Source organism: Peromyscus californicus, unplaced genomic scaffold (genome assembly GCF_007827085.1).
Source record: "Peromyscus californicus insignis strain IS unplaced genomic scaffold, ASM782708v3 Scaffold_21__1_contigs__length_65335640, whole genome shotgun sequence".
Classification (NCBI taxonomy): Eukaryota; Metazoa; Chordata; class Mammalia; order Rodentia; family Cricetidae; genus Peromyscus; species Peromyscus californicus.
This window is the reverse complement of record NW_026294514.1, coordinates 50,191,940-50,209,086: the sequence shown is the minus strand read 5'-3', so window position 1 is coordinate 50,209,086 and position 17,147 is coordinate 50,191,940.

The window sequence follows — 17,147 nt, the reverse complement described above, 5'->3', positions numbered from 1 at the left end:
AACTACAATAATGACCAGTGAGGCAAGATATGCCTGTGGGTGCAGTAATAAAACAGATGCTAAAGGGGGAACCAACAGCTTTCTGATTGAATTTAAGGTCTGCTCGGAAGGAGGAAACACATGCCTGGTATTGTAAATCTGTCCCAAATCTCATGAATAGGAAGCTCTTAGGCCCGAAGAGTCATCTTATTACTATCACTCTGCTAAGTGGACATAATTTCAAAGTATCTTCTAAATTTGTGTTTTTGCTTTGATAGATGAGTGCAATTCTCAGTCCTCATCAGGGAAGTTTCTTTCTGTACTGAGTGTAGATTACTGCTGAAACACATCCTGTCAAAGTGTAGAGAACAAGTGTGAGTGGAATGATCAGCCACAAGAAGGACATCTACTCCATCCTTGCCCCCAGGGTCCTTGGGTGATCACAGAGCAAGGCTTAAAGATCATAAAATCCAGAGATCACTGAAGACGTGAGTGCAACAATATCTTCTGGACATGACAGCATTGCTACTGTCATGAGCTCACAGCAACTGGAGATGCCTGCCCTATACCTGGGTGAGATTCTGCTGGTCAGGTCACCATTCTAGCAAGGAAGGGGGAGGTATTCACTGCTGAGAAGCTATGAGCAGTGTATAATTAGTGGGAGTAGGAAAGTCAGTATTGCTTAAAGTTGTTTTCCCCAGAGAACTAAGGTAAAGTGAACGGACTCTCTCTGTAATGGTCTCTGAGCCCTGAATTGGTATGAGGTTGAAAGAAGGACATGAAATCTAGAAGAGTTTAGAAGGTACAATATAGGGCTAAGTATGATTAGAAAACAATGTATACACATATAAAATTCTTTAAGAATAAAAAAAAACAATTTCCTGGGGAACAGGATTCACTGTACATCATCCCACTTACAAGAAGGCCAACAGTGTAGTAAATCCCAGTGTTACTTCTGCACTTGTGATTTTATTTTAGCTTATTTATAATTTTTAATTTTGAGATATAATTATTGAGGGTATAATGCTTATACTATCATGCATTTAAGGAATACAGTTCAGTGGGAATTTTTTTGTTTGTTATATTTGTTTTTATTGTTGTTGTTTAGATCTTTCCTTATATTTTGGATACCACATTTGTGGCATCCACTACAATCTAATAGCAGCACATTTTCATCTTTCTAAAATAGGAACCAATAGATAAGTGCAGCACTCACCCCTCATCAAAGAAACTTCACTTTGGGAGAAAGACCACTATATAAAGTAAGAACTGATCAAATGCAGAGAACAAGAGATCATGTGATGCCCAGTTCCAACTGATACTTCTACAGCACAACTCCTGTACCTAAAGTTTAAAGATCATGGAGGAATGTAAGAGTCAGAGGAACAAGAAGTTTGACGACAGAGTGTGTTTCCTAGAAATGACAGAGTTTTTTTTTGCTTAAGAAGTCCAACACGACTGCTTAAATGATGACAATAGTGAGAATGCTAACATGGGAGGGGGGAAACCTCAAAACTCACAAGGCCTCATCACTAGACTATGACTATGGGCAGTTGAGGGATGCAGAGATCAGGATGAATAGTTTTCTTTAGGGAAAAATACCAAGTGGTCAAGGAATAAATACCCAGTGGTCATCCCTGAAAACTGAGGCATACGAATAACATTATATGGATTGAGCAAGTTGTTATATGTACTTAGGAATGTATATAAACAAAGAAAAATGTTTGAGAGTGAGAACAAAATGGGTGGATGGGAAGGTTTGAAGTGAGTAGGAGAAAAGGGACATGATATAATTATGTTATAACTTTTTAAAAAGCATCAAAAAGTAAGAAAAAATTGTAGATCAGTATCTGGGATAAACATAAATTTAACAAATCCACAAAAAAATTCCTAACCAAACAAAACATCAAAAAAGTGAAAACAACACAATGGCATAGTGCCTGCCTAATAAGTACAATAACCTAGGTTTGATCACTGGCAGCAGGAGAAACAGAGAGACAGAAAGAGACTCATTCATCATTTCAACCTATACATTTGAACCAGGGATGTGTCTATTCGAGACATTGCACATAAATGGATGTACACAGTATGTGGCCTTCTGTATCCTTGGTTTTCACTTAGCCAGTCACTTAAGGTTCATTAATACTGAAACATTATAAACTGTTTACTATTTCTGTCAACTAGCATTACATCCTATTTTTCATCCATTCATCAATTGATATACAGTAGTTTTTCCCCAACATTTTGACTATATGATCTTAATTTGAACACATTTGTAAAGGTTTTATTTACAAAAAAAGTTTAATTCTGTGAGACTGAAGTTCTGAATTTTAACCTATATTTAATTTTAAAAGGATACAATTTAATGGACACCTAATTTTTAATAAAGAATTATACAATGGGAACAAAGCATCTACAACAGATGTAGATTTAATTATTTACTTCAATGATCTTCAAGTTATATAATCTCCATTGTCCAATAAGGATCACATTGTGAAATGAGATAATACAGGTACATGTTGTGTATGCCATGAGCTTGATATTCCACCACAATAACATAAACTTAAAGAGTACCCAATTTTGAAAGAATATGCAAAAAAAATCTGTCAGGAATTTCAACTCATAGGAGTATATATTTTTCATATTAGATAGAAAGAATTTTGATATCTGTCCCAGTAAAAGACAGGGTATTCTTAAAAGAAAATTAACTTAGAATAATGTTGAGAGAAAATCTAATCCAATGAAATCATTTTGAAATGTGAACAATGAAGAGAGAATGCTCTTTCCCAAACACAGCCACATGTTAATGAAATAAGTAATAAGCGGGAATGAGTCAACAGAGATTTCTCAAAGCACATCAGGATAAATGGTCTGTGTGAAAAATTTGTAGAGGATTAAGAATCACAGGAACAGGAGCTGGGTGGTGGTGGCACACGCCTTTAATCCCAGCACTTGGGAGGCAGAGCCAGGCGGATCTCTGTGAGTTCGAGGCCAGCCTGGATTACCAAGTGAGTTCCAGGAAAGGCGCAAAGCTACACAGAGAAACCCTGTCTCGAAAAAAAAAAAAAATCATAGGAACAGTTAATTAAGAATAAAATAGTGATAGCAAATTTTAAAATACTATAATTCTCCATGTGAGAAAACTTCTTGAGTATTTAGCTCATTTAATCAACCAATGGCATACACTTTAGACAGTTGAAATGATGAGTAGAAGCTACAAGCATCCATGCTTCTCAACTGTCATCTTGGACATCATTGCTCTAAGAGAACAGAAAGAAGACAGAGCTGAATGGAAAGTCATTCACATGGTAGTAACTGTATCTAACGATAATATTGCTTACTCATAGATATCAATTATGACATCTCATTATCCCAACAATTCTGAAACATTATTGTTATCACCATGTTACAGAGGAGAAACCAGAGTCAAGACTATTTAATTTTCATAAGCTAACTCCGTTCATAAAGGACAGCAAAAGATTTTACTTCAATCATTTTTAAAGTCAATGTGTTACAAAAGAAGAGCTGAAGTTTTCCAAGTTATTCATAAATTCATTCCCTCAATACTTTTAATTTTTCTCTGACGCTATGCTCATAAGCTGAACCTATTTAAGTTGTGGCAAAAATATACAGTGATGGTCTGATAGTGAGATCAGTGAATATCACAGAAGCAATTGGCTGGAAGGAAGACTTCGCATTTGGAGCAGGATATGAACCACTGATTATTTTTGGGATTCAAATTACTTAGATTTCAAATCTTTTCTAAGTAGGTTTGATTTGGTTTTCACATCTTTATTCTGAAACTATTCACATTTGTAACATATAAGTTCCTTCCAAAAGTTTTAGAAAAGTTAATGTTTGAGGACACATCAAAAATGCTTAAAATGCACCTAATTCATTAGACTCAAAGCTTCAATAACAAGTATCTGACCAAGGTGCTTTAATTTGCTGTTGTGCATTCTTTAAAAATGAAATTGTTAGGTTTCTTTGCTTTTTGTTATATAGCTATGTTATATGTTGCAGTTGTTGTTTCAATAAATCATTTTTAATTATTGGAAAACTACCATTCAGAAAGTGCATTAATTGTTTATGAATATTTGGAAGCAATACTAATTTTTAAATGCAAAGAATAAATTTAGATTTGATGTAATTATAATTACTGGCAATGGATTATACTTACAAATACATTTATTTATCTTGAAGAAATTTTGAAATGATATTAAGTGGTTTATAAAAGTATCTGTAACATGTATAATTTATGTAGAGACACACAGCAGTTTGGACAGCTAAACTGTGTGAATATTAGCAGTTCAGAACTTCACATTAAAGTAATAATTTTGAAAATTTCTTCCAAATGTTGGACCTGATTGATGTGGGTGACAGTACATTAATATTATCAGTGCAATATTTGTCTAGTTTACTGTAACCGAATTACAGTCAACTAGTACGAACTACAAGAGTAAATTCTTGTAAACTGTATGGAAAGTATGTTATTCAAAAATAATATGATAAAAGAGTTTAATCGTGACAAAAGTCAGTAGATACCAGAAACTTGATGTTGTAGAGACTTATTTCAAATGAAGATGTTAGCTAGTGTCCTCTAGTCTCTGCTCGATTATGTATACAATCAAAAATTAGTGAAATTATATGAGGCACTTCTAAATTTTGGTGGTATTGAGAACTAGGAGTAAGTTCTAATAATATTTACTTATTTCCACAATGAAACACAATGAACACTAACCAAGGAACTTAATCATAAGAACATAATTTAGCAAGAGATCCATTTGCTTGAATTTTGACAAGGGAAATTAATTCACAGAAATAAAGTAAAACTCCTTTCTGTTTAGATGATCATGTATTAAAAAAGAGTTCTTTCTCCAAATAAAATATAAGAAAATTAAACAAACTGGTTTTGATGTTAGAAACATGGATTTTTATTTCCTTCAATGCTTCAGAGTCAAAAAGCTTTTAGAACAGAAAGCTAATCACAGTGGTCAAAGAGAGTTACTTCCAATGTATTTATTTCTAATGGAGTGAAAATAAGCATTTCATACATCTTATACATGGAAAATATAAAATTGAAATAAGAGCTTATGCTATATATCATATTTACAATGATATAAACCCAAATACAACACACTCTTTTATAAAAATATAAACTGGAGGATTTTATTTTATTTAGTTACTTTAAATTATAGATGCCAACAGTTTTATGTTAAAATGTATATGGCAAGACATGAATCCTAAAGCAATCTTGTACAAAAAGTGATTAAATTAAGGAATTACTCGACATTAAGTCTTAATATGCCCTTCCAGAATTCAAGACAATGAGGTACTGGGAAAGGATAGAACAGATCAATGGAAAAGACAATAGAATCCAGAAATATACCCTACTTAAAAATATACATCTTATTTTTAAGCATATAATTAACAAATGATTCACCATTGCTATTCTGGACAATTAACCCTGAGAAATGAAACTTAGCTTTACACAAAACTTAAATATGAATGTTGAAATGTTAATAGCATTCTCTCTAATGTTTTTCATATTTGATTTGTTTATTAATATTTGTTTATTCATTTAAAATGTATTCTTAGAGAATATCATAGGCACATATAATATAATATCATCATACTCATTGCTCCATTTCTACCTTTAAACAAATGCTGGATTTCCAAGTATCTTTCTCTATCTACGTAACTAACTCCTTTTCAATCTCTCACTATTTTTTCATATACTACAGTACCCAGGTAGTATTTGTCATGTGCACATGGAGTCACCTATCAGACCATGGTGGTACTAACTGTGGCCACACCTCCCCCCAACAAAATGATTATCACTTCCCTGCCCTAGCAGTCATAAACGGTTGATCTCTCCTCAGGCAGGGATAGGGACTTGTGACTCCCTCTCCTATTCATGTTGGAATATTGACTGGTTTGATCGTCTGCATGTCTTCTGAGGTTAATCACAGCTGCTGTAAATTCATGAAAGCAGTGGTCACTTCACAGCCAAAAGAGAGCATTTCTTAGTGCTCCCCTTATCTCTTACATTCTTTCCTCTCATTATTACACTACTGGAGTCTTTAGATGGCTGAATTGACGTTCCATTTAGGGCTGAGTACTAACAGTAACTTATTCTCAGAATTGGACTGGTTATGAGCATATACATTAACCACTGCTTAGTATGAGCAGAATTGTTATTCTTTTGAATATATGCTAGATGATGTAAGTAGGGGAACATATAAAAAAGAATATAATGCATTATACCTGACTAAAAACAAACTACCAACAAATTCTGAGCATGCTCCTTTTCCAGAGTGGAGCAGGAGTGGCATTCATTTAATCCTTCTCTAGAGAATGATACATACAGACTTCCTTCTGGGTTGCCATATGAATCTTAGTTTAATCCAACATTAGCAAAATGCCAGTGCCATCTAACAACAAGTCAAGAGTCAGTAGAACATGAGTTTGTTTCTTCAATTTACCTGCTCCTTATAGATAGGTGTCTACAAAATAACTTCTAAAAAAACATATAAATATAACTTAGATACTGTAAATTCTCTTGTCACCAAAATAGTATTGTATATATGAATTATTTTAAGTAGGTATTTTATTGGAAGATTTCTGCAACAGCAGTTGTGAGTTTATGACTACAAAAGCTTTGCTGTATTATCCTGATAGCAACGCAAACACTCCTCTCAATTCTCCAGCTCTTACCTTCTTTCCGTCTCTTCTTCTCTGATGAGTCCCGAGCTTCAGGGACGAGGTGGAATTGCTATAGATGTCCCATTAGAGCTTAGTCATGAGTTTCTACCTTAATCACAGGTTGCTGCAAAAAGAAGCTCTGCTGGATAAGAGCAGCCCAGGTCTATGGGCATAAACATAAATATTTAGAAGGCAGTTTGGCAATATGACAGAACATTCAGCAAAAAAATAACAATAGTAGGTTTCCTCATGCAGCATATGATTTTCCTCAGAAATTGGCTTTTTTTGTCATACAATTATTCTTTTATTCAGAAATAACAGGGAAATTTAGCAGACATGCAAGCACATAGGAAGAGAAATGTTCATTTATTCTTGTGAAAATATTGTTTAAGAGAGTAACACCCTTTAGGTATCAGTTTATGAATCAAACCAGTGAACTTCTGTAGGGGAAGTTGATAGCTATAATCATCAAGTAGTTGATATGACTAGTAAGACAAAATAATAACTTTAAGACATTCACTTCTAAAGAAAAGTACCATATCAATATATAAATAATTTACAAAGCAAAATCAAAAGAAATGCTTTAATTACCATAATAACCATACTTTACTGTGTGTGTATATGTTGGGTATTTAGTATTCCACGTTGACTAAAACCATTAACAGCAACATAAATTTGATGAAAATTTCAAATAATGAAGATTTTGTGTAAGAAACAATAAAATAAAAATGTATCAGTTTGAGGAAGAAAACAAAATATGTGGAAGCTGAATTAAAAAAAAGACAAGACAAGATAAAATATTTGTCTTGCATCATGAAAAAAATGACATATTATAAAGAATTAATGAAAAAGGAGAATAATATAAATAAAAAAATACTAACATATTCTAAATAAAAACCAAGGAAAAATTATGAAAAAATTGTGAAGGCATATTTGATGCTAGGCCTGTAAACAAAGATTAACTCATAGAATGTAGTTCCTTTATTTGATGCTAAAAGAAAGAAAAACAAAACAAAAATCAACCTCCATGAAAATAAGCAAAAATCTAGAATTGATAATTTATAAAAACTTTAATTAGATAATGATTATGAAAAATTCTTGAAATTTTCTTGTATTTAATGGAAAGTGTAGTTAAAGTACGTTCTGTTCATATAAAATTTTATGATCACTAATATGTTTTATAAATGCATTAAGATACATTATATAAATTTTTTCTTTTAATTTGAATTTTATTGATTTCTTTTTTATTTTTTCATTTTACATACCTGCCAAATTTTAAATCCAGAATATACTTTAATTATACTCTTCAAGCCTTAAAACACATGTCTATGAAATCATGTCCTGATGGTGCCAGTCTGTAATTAATGCTGAGCAAGCTGATGCAACAGTTTCACTTCCTCAAGATGAGTATGGAAGTACATACTGAGTTCAAAGCTACCCTGGGTTACATAAGGAAACCCTCTAAGAAAACAAAACATGAGGCAAAAAAAAAAAACAACAAAATTTAAAGATGTATAACATAATGATATTCAAGAAAAGGGAAGAAACAATGATTTATCTAAACATTCTCTTTCTCTGAACATTATCTAGTTGTGGGTTCCTGTGTTAACTTCCATTCCTGCAGAAGGAAACTTCTCTGATGATGCTGAGAAAGCTTCTAATCTTAGGGCATAGCAGAACGTTGTTAGGTGTAATGTTATTGGTATGGTCCTTTATCATAACAATAGTATTTGGTTTTCCTCCAGGCCCATGGCCTATCTAGTCTTAGGTCCTTTGCAACCCAAACAGTGTCAGACATGGTTTGTCTCATAGAGTGGACCTTACACCCAATCAGAGAGTGATTGGTTACTCCCATAATGTTTGTACCCCTGTTGTATCAATATGTCATACAGTCAGGTCACTATTGCAGATTACAAGTTTTGTAGCTGGATTAGTGGTTACCTTTCTCCTCTGGTAATGTATAGAGTACTTCTGGTCAGTAGGCATGAAGTCACTAGCTGGGTACCAGCTCAACTTCTCCATGTCCAAGGAGGTATGTAAGTATTGTCTTTAAAAATAGGATCTTGCTTGCATTCCCACCAGCAGTGGAGGAGAGTTCCCCTAGCTCCACATCCTCTCCAGCATAAGGTGTCTTCAGTGTTTTTGATCTTAGCCATTCTGACAGGCGTAAGGTGGTATCTCAGAGTTGTTTTGATTTGCATTTCCCTGATGATTAGGGATGATGAGCAATTCCTTAAATGTCTTTCGGCCATTTGAGTTTCCTCTGTTGAGAATTCTCTGTTTAGTTCTATAGCCCATTTCTTAATTGGACTGTTGGGCATTTTGATGTCTAATTTCTTGAGTTCCTTATATATTCTGGATATCAGTCCTCTGTCAGATGTGGGGTTGGTGAAGATCTTTTCCCATTCTGTAGGCTGTCGCTTTGCCTTGTTGACCGTATCCTTTGCTCTACAAAAGCTTCTCAGTTTCAAAAGGTCCCATTGATTGATTGTTTCTCTCAGAGTCTGTGCTACTGGTGTTCTATTTAGGAAGTAGTCTCCAATGCCAATGCGTTCAAGACTACTTCCTACTTTCTCTTCTAGCAGGTTCAGAGTAGCTGGATTTATGTTGAGGTCCTTGATCCACTTGGACTTAAGTTTTGTGCACGGTGATAGATATGGATCTATTTGCAGCCTTCTACATGTTGATATCCAGTTTTGCCAGCACCATTTGTTGAAGATGCTTTCTTTTTTCCATTGTGCACTTTTGGCTTCTTTGTCAAAAATTATATGTTCATAGGTGTGCGGATTAATGTCAGGGTCTTCAATTCGATTCCATTGGTCCACATGTCGGTTTCTATGCCAGTACCAAGCTGTTTGGGAATCAATCTCCCCCAAGATCCAGCTATACCACTCTTGGGCATATACCCAAGAAATGCTCAACCACACCATAAGAGCACTTGTTCAGTTATGTTCATATCAGCATTGTTTGTAATAGCCAGAACATGGAAACAACCCAGATGCCCTTCAACTGAAGAATGGATAAACAAAATGTGGTACATATACACAATGGAATACTACTCAGCAGAGAAAAACAATGGCATCATGAGGTTTGCAGACAAATGGATGGATCTAGAAAAAATCATCCTGAGTGAGGTAACCCAGACTCAGAAAGACAAACATGGTATGTACTCACTCATAGCAGGATACTAGACATGAAACAAGGATGAATTGTCTGCTACTCACATCACCAGGGAGGCTACCCGGAAAACAGGACCCCAAGAAAGACACAGGGATCGCCCAATGACAGAGAAATGGAATGAGATCTACATGAACAGCCTGGACATGAGTGAGGGTAATGAAAGGCGAGGGTCGAGGGAAAGAGAGCTTGGGGGAGCGGGAGATCCCAGCTGGATCAACAACAGAGAGGGAGAACAAGGAATAGGAGACCATGGTAAATGAAGACCACATGAGAACAGGAAGAAGCAAAGTGCTAGAGAGGCCCACAGAAATCCACAAAGATACCCACACAACAGACTGCTGGCAATGGTCGAGAGACAGCCCGAACTGACCTACTCTGGTGATGGGATGGCCAAACACCCTAATTGTTGTGCTAGAAACCTCATCCAACTACTGAGGGATCTGGATGCAGAGATCCATGACTAGGCCCTGGGTGGATCTCTGGGAGTCCAATCAACGAGAATGAGGAGGGTTTATATGAGCGAGAATTGTTGAGACCAAGGTTGGATAAAGCACAGGGACAAATAGCCAAATGAATGGAAACACATGAACTATGAACCAATGGCTGAGGGGTCCACACTGGATCAGGCCCTCCGAATGGGTGAGACAGTTGATTGGCTTGATCTGTTTGGGAGGCATCCAGGCAGTGGGACCAGATCTTGTGCTCATTGCATGAGTTGGCTGTTTGAAACCTGGGGCCTATGCAGGATTGTTTGGCTTGGCCTGGGAGGAGGGGACTAGACCTACCTGGACTGAGTCTACCAGGTTGACCTCAGTCTGTGGGGAAGGCTTTGCCCTGGAGGAGATGGGAATGGGGGATGGGGGGCGTTGGGGGGAAGGTGAGGGGGACGGGAGGGGGGAGAACAAGGAAATCCATGACCGATATGTAGAACTGAATTGTATTGCAAAATAAATTAAAATAAATTAAAAAAAAAAAAATAGGATCTTGCAACCAAAAGCATTGGCATTATCCTGAGATATTTAGGAATTTCCATGGGGGCTTCTTTGGGCAATAATTGAACTAGATGTAAAACATTCCTGACTTTAGAGGATTTTCTTGAAAGCATGAAATGTCTAGATGGGGCATTTTTCTCCCCTGTTATTTGGAGACCCCATTTAACTTTTTTCATATATGTATGCATTTTAAGAAGTGTCTAAAGTAATAAGTTTTCATATGACTCCTCTAATGGCCCTTTGTGTTAGTTCTCTCTCTACATATATTCCCTCCCTTAGCCCCCTCTTCTATCCTTCTCCTTGTTTAATCCTCACACTTCAATAACCCCCCCACTTCCTCTCCATGACTATATATTTTATTTGTTTTCTTTGAAAAATTCGCTTCTCACTCCTAGTCCCTTATTCTATACCTAACCTTTACAGTTATATGGATTACAGTATGCCTATCAAAGGCTTAAAGCTAACACCTCATGTCTGAAAAACATACAGTATTTTTGGGAAACCCTGAATTACCTAACTAAACCTGATTCTTCTTTTTTAGCTCCATCCAGTTACCTGTGAATATCATAATTTTGTTTCTTCAAATAGTTGAATAATAGTCTATTTTGTAAATTTACCACATTTTTACCACCCATTCAATCTCTTAATGGATATCTAGGCTTTCTCCAGTTTCTGTCTATTACAAATAGCACAGCAGTGAATGTAAATGAGCAAGTATCTCAGTAGTAGGATGTATAGTCCTTTGAGCATATTCTCCAAAATTATTTTTGCTCCAAACTAGAGACAATGAGTAAACACATGACGACAAATGTAACAAAATAATACACGGAGTCATTTAATCATTCATTTTGAAGTATAATTTGGGCAAATATAAGAATAAAATTAAGCTTCAAAATAACCCCTTGCTAATGTTGTTTAAACAAAGACAGTCATAGGAGAACATTTTCGAGCATATTATTTTATTTCATTTTATGTCCCAACTATCTTTTATGACTCTGAAACCTCAAGTCTATTATCACAGTGCTGAAAACTGAAGTTGTTCTCACAGTGACAAATACATTTTTATGTAGTATAATTATCAAGTAGATAAATTTCATATTTCAGTGTAGTATATGTTTCCATGACTCTCTCAATAGTTTTATAAAAGAACACTTCCAATATAACAAATGCTATTTTATCTGCAAGTTTCTTATATGGTGTATGGAAAGAAATTTGTTAGGACTTTGTTTCTGATTGTATTTTGTTACCGTTTGCTGGAAGATCTACTGACCACCTTGTTCTATGAACAGCAGAACAGCATGAGCTTGCTTTTAATGATAACAGGAGGGTAAGAATAAAGGAACTGTCATGTGATGTATACTTAATAGTTACCAATTAGCAACAAATAGAGGTGACAAGCTAAAATACAACAACATTCAGTTTTTGACTATGTATAAACTTGTAATCATTTTATACAAGGTCGGGAAAGATAAAGCTGACTAAATAGTCTGTACATTCCCTTTCTTTCTGAAAATATTGGTATGTACTTTTATTGTAACTAATAGAAAGTTTTTTGTTTTCCAAGTATATATTATCAGGAAAATATTTATCATTTTCTGTGATGAAAATCTATAGTAGAAAGATTTATTCTCATACCAAGGCCAAAAGCAGATGTACTTAAAGAACTCCCTTATATTCAACAGCAGATCAACTTGGGGATCATATTACATGCCTATAACCCATCATAATCAGTCACATTTGCCAAGTACATTGACAGAAAAGAAAGCTCTCCACACTTTGTGCTTTACTGAGATTCTCACTTTATACTTTTTGAGAAACTAATAGGTTCATTTACTCTATGGTGTAAGATAGTGGGCATTAACACAAGAATCAACATGGCTCAAAACACTGAGGGTGGACTTTTTGTCCTTTGACTCTTGAGTTGTGAGGCTGAAGGTAACAGGAGAGACATAACAGGGCAGAGATGGGATGCATGAGCTGTAGATGTAAGTCTGCGGGTCAGAATTTCATGACAGTTTAAGTTATTTCTATACTATGAAGAAGAAAGGTTAGGGTGAACAAAAGGGCTATAATCTGACAGCCAGAAGGGGTCAAGTACTGAGTTCCATTGCAGAACATGGCAGTGTCCTATATAAAAGTGTTCTCATTACCAATGAGGAGCAAGGCTTTAGATTTGGGCAAACCATGGTTTCCAGATATCTAAGAAGCCACCACATGTTCTAAATGTGAATGATCTCTAGATTATACAAAAAAAAAAATGATTTTGTGGCCAATTTTGTAGGCAATTAATGAAACTTACACTGTGAAACATTTTTAAAAAATATGTAGCAGGCAAAAATGATGAGGGAATTTAGTACTGAGGGAATTAAATGATGAAAATAAACCAAATGTGGATCACATATTTATGAAAAACACTTCTCTGTTTCTTTAGAAGACAAGTATTAATTCAGCACATAAAACATCACAACTGATCATGGTATCTACAATAACAATTCATAATTATTAGAAAGCCTCTGAGTGAAGTGTTCTATACTAAATAGGAAAGATACTTGTAAGAATCCTTTTCTGAGTATCCGTGAGCATAAGAAGCCTTCTCCTGAAGGTTTATGTTTCAAGGCCTAGGATGAGTGTTGGGCTTCATGGAGAGTCATCTACTGCAGTAATATTGGTACACAATGGTAGTTCCATAAATATACACTAAATGTTATTATTGCTTTGCTACAACCACCATAAAACCACAGCATAAGGCATTATTGATGTTTCTCATGATCCCAAAATAAATCAACTTACTATTTTTCATCCATATATAAGTATACTGTATTCACATGATATACAGTACATATGATCATGACAATCAATGTTACTGGTTTATGTATTTACTTTACTGTATGTTTTTTCATTTTGCTATGCATTCCTTCTGTATATAAGTACACCAATACTGTGTGTCATGTTGACTGACTTTTAGAAGCCCCCTTACTTCTTATGTTTAACATGTTCCTTGCATAAATGGATCATTTTGAGTGGTGGACTGTATCATCCATGTTTGTGAAAACCCATTGTATGGTAGCTCACGGAATTATGAAGTCACCAAACATTGGGAGTCTCAGAATGTGTCCCCATTGTTATGTGATTCTTGACTCTGTGTGTATAAAATTTCATTTTGGGGAAGCCACAAAACTATGTGAAAATATGTTGTGCTCCTTCTTTATAGAGGCCTTGATATTTTAGTATTATTCTTATATTTTTCTAATATCCATTTGTTTATAGGTCAGGAAAGACAGATAAGATGAAAGATAGAAACTCAGAGGCAGCTGAGATAAATTCTCTGAGATCTTGTAATCAGAATGACAATGATGTATAAGTCCACAGGTGAGCATAAAGTAGAGCAATGCATATGGAATCCCTTTATCCCCTCAGCATGACCACAATTGCTGAATTGGGGCCATTTAGGAATATCAGAGTGAAGCACTAACCTATTTCAGAGAAAACAAGAAAAGGGAAATGATGACTTTGTTTTGTTTTGCTTTTATTGGCTTTATGGTGCTCTATCTCTGTGAATAAATTTGCGATAGAAATACAGATACATTTCACTGAAGTTCACTTTGTAAATCTAAATATTCAAAATAAGAAACGTAGAAAAATAAATCCTTAATTGTTTTGTGGACACTATCAAGCAATATTTTCAATGTTTTCTGTCTTTCTCTCTGTCTCTGGCTCTATGGCTTTCTTTTTCATTCCCCTTTTCTCTTCTTACCTCTCTCTAAATATAACATGTATATTATTATATTAAATATATACTCTGTAAACACTTTATATTACTGATTTGGGTTAAATGATATGTGAAGCATCCATTTGCAAATATAAATACAACTTATGAAGAGAGCAATGCAGTGACTCTTCTATGAAATTATATGTCTGTAAAATGTTACCAGCAAAGATATCCTGCATATATTACTTAACGAATTTTGATTATTTTCTAAAATAAAAAGAATTAAGTTAATAAGTAGCTATACAATACACTGTATTGTCAAATAATTATATTTCTAATTATAATTGACATTCTCCTTCAACTTAATTTGAAAAACTTTAGCAACATATTTATACCTGAAGACAAAATTCTATTGAAAATTGTTTACATGCATTATTTGAATAATTTTATAATTCTCTGCTTTGAAATCAATAGAAATTAATCTGAAGAGGACTTCTGTTAAACAAAATCTCTAAAATTGTCATAGTAAAAATACAGTTGTGTAGTGTTCAGAATCAGTGGTATCAAAATAATATGAGATGCTCCAGTAAGAGAAAGTTCCTCTAGAATACAGAAATTTCGTGTAATAATTAATGGAATATTATTTCATAGTATAGATAGATATCAGAAACTCAGTGATTATATAGTAGAAAGCTAAAGTATTGAAAATGTTAGGTACACTCACAATCACACATACACACATATATAATAATGAGAAATTATGATATAAATACTGCATTTGCAAAATGTAAGTTACTGTTTCAAAGACTCTTAGGTTTAAAAAAACCATAAAAATGAACCATCTAATAAACCAGACAAATCTGGTTTATTATTCACAGAAGGGCAACAAGAATAAACAGAAAGCATGGGATCCATGGCCAATTGTCCCTAAAAAGTTTAATGAATCCAACCATAATGAAGGTAATCCTCTCCTTGTGTCCAAGGACCACTCCATCACAGGTATCCTGAGGCAACCCATTAATGCTTTACATACTTGATGTCTCTTAGATTGTTGAGTTCAGGAATTCTTGAATACTTTGTCCCATGACTAAATAAGACATGGTCTGGGCTTGTCTGGACCTTTCTGTCTAAGCACATTGTGTTTTGCCAAATTCATAGTTTTTTTTTTTTTTTGAAGAGACTTATTTGGATAGCTTTTTGATAGAATATTCTATTGTTGTTCCAGATAAAAGGATATAGAGGAAGGACCAACCCAAACCACATGCTGTAAGTCAATAGAATAAATCACCTTTTAACATACATATTCATTCATTCACTTCTGTTCCTTAGAGACCCTGATTTGTAAAGATGGTTGTACAAGGAGTGGGTTTGATACCAAGTTGTTGTTGTGAAGAACCTGACTATAGTAAATTTTGAAAGAATTTTGAATCCTTTAAACTAGAGTTGTTGAGTACTGTAAGCAGAAATTAAATAGCCATTATTAGTAGGAGCCTGGAAGACAGTAGCAGTGAAGGCAGCCTGGGCAGTGGAGTCCAGATCTCGAGGTTTCAGGGAAGAACAATACCAGCAAATGGAGTAGAGACTTCCCTCTAATAGTTTGATGAAGAATCTGGCTGTTTCTTGCCTGTGTCCCTAGAACTTGCCTGCATCTGAATTTTAAAATGTAGTGTCTAAATTTTCAATAGAGAAAATGTCAAGAGTGCAGAACGTTGAGTCAGTCGGTGGCATGGCGACTATTGATAATACTTATATAGATATATAAAGTGCAAAGAGAACATAAGGAATTATAAAATGTAGAGTTTGGAGAGAAAAACAGTCCCAGGAACCTTAGCTTTTCAGCCAAGGCCTGTGCTGGAAGGGAGGTTGTCATTGTTTGGAGATCAGAACCATTAAGAAGAAGCGTCCTTTGCACTGGAACAAAAGAGAGGGTGACCTCAAGGCAAGACACCACCAGCTAAGCGTTCAACTTCTGAAAGAAAGCCCCAGTCACTTTTTCCTATAAAATAACTGCTCGTAAACACTGTTGCTAATGTGATTCAAAGGGAATCATCCCAACCTGACTGACAGACTTGGCAATGCTACCCAAATGGTTCAAGTTTTAAAGGCATGCCGGATACAAGAGCGAGGAGATCATGGATTCTTTCTCTGCAGTTTCATTGATCCTCTGAGGCCAAGTGAGTGTGTCAGAAGAGTCCATGTGAAGGATAAGATAGGGCAAGAGGCTATGAGAGGCCTCTGTACAAAGCTGTGAAAGGGGAACCAAATTTCAGTGGAAACTCCAAATGTGAACGGCAAAGCCATGAGGTATCTGCCAAGGAGAGCTGCGGACAAGGAGTAGAACAGCGCCAAAAAGGAGATGTATGAAATATGTAGCAAAGCAGGAGGAATTGAGTCTTCTAAGTCTTTTGATAGGAGACGTGGCTCTACAGAATTTGATATTTACCCTGCCAATTTTTTTTTTTTTTTTTTTTTTTTTTTTTTTTTTTTGGTTTTTCGAGACAGGGTTTCTCTGTGTAGCTTTGCACCTTTCCTGGAACTCACTCTGTAGACCAGGCTGGCCTCAAACTCACAGAAATTCGCCT